Below are 531 nucleotides of genomic sequence, written 5' to 3' on the forward strand. Positions count from 1 at the left end.
GTATCTGACACAGCTCAGCCCTCCCTCCTCCTGATTTGTGAGGCCCTCACTCATGATGCCACAGGGCGCTCTCAGTGTCCCTCCTTTGCGACTGGCTGCTCTGCCTCTCTTTTCCTTGATCCCTGACTGTTAGACTCATTGAGCTGCTTCTCCATCTACACCCATTCCTTGCCTCTCAGGAGGAGCTCATGCAGGCTCACGGCTTTAAATACCACCTATCTGGGCTGAGAAATTCAGTCTGATACATTACTGGGCAACTTTACGAATAGCGTGGAAACACTGTCCGACACAGTGCAGGAAAACTAGCCACTTGTGTTGGAAGGGACTCAAAATAGGACTGGGAAAGAGCTGCCTCATTAGAGTAGAACCAACCTTAATGATATAGATAAAGTAAGTCTTTCAGGACATCCATGTGCTGACATAGCTTGAATGAAATTGAGGAAAAACCGCTGCAAACATTCATTAATAATTGGAACATGGAATGTACGAAGTATGAATCTAGGAAAAGTGGAAGTTGTCAAAAATGAAATG

Source organism: Orycteropus afer, unplaced genomic scaffold (assembly GCF_000298275.1).
Source record: "Orycteropus afer afer isolate SDZICR_OR568_19922 unplaced genomic scaffold, OryAfe1.0 scaffold00713, whole genome shotgun sequence".
Lineage (NCBI taxonomy): Eukaryota > Metazoa > Chordata > Mammalia > Tubulidentata > Orycteropodidae > Orycteropus > Orycteropus afer.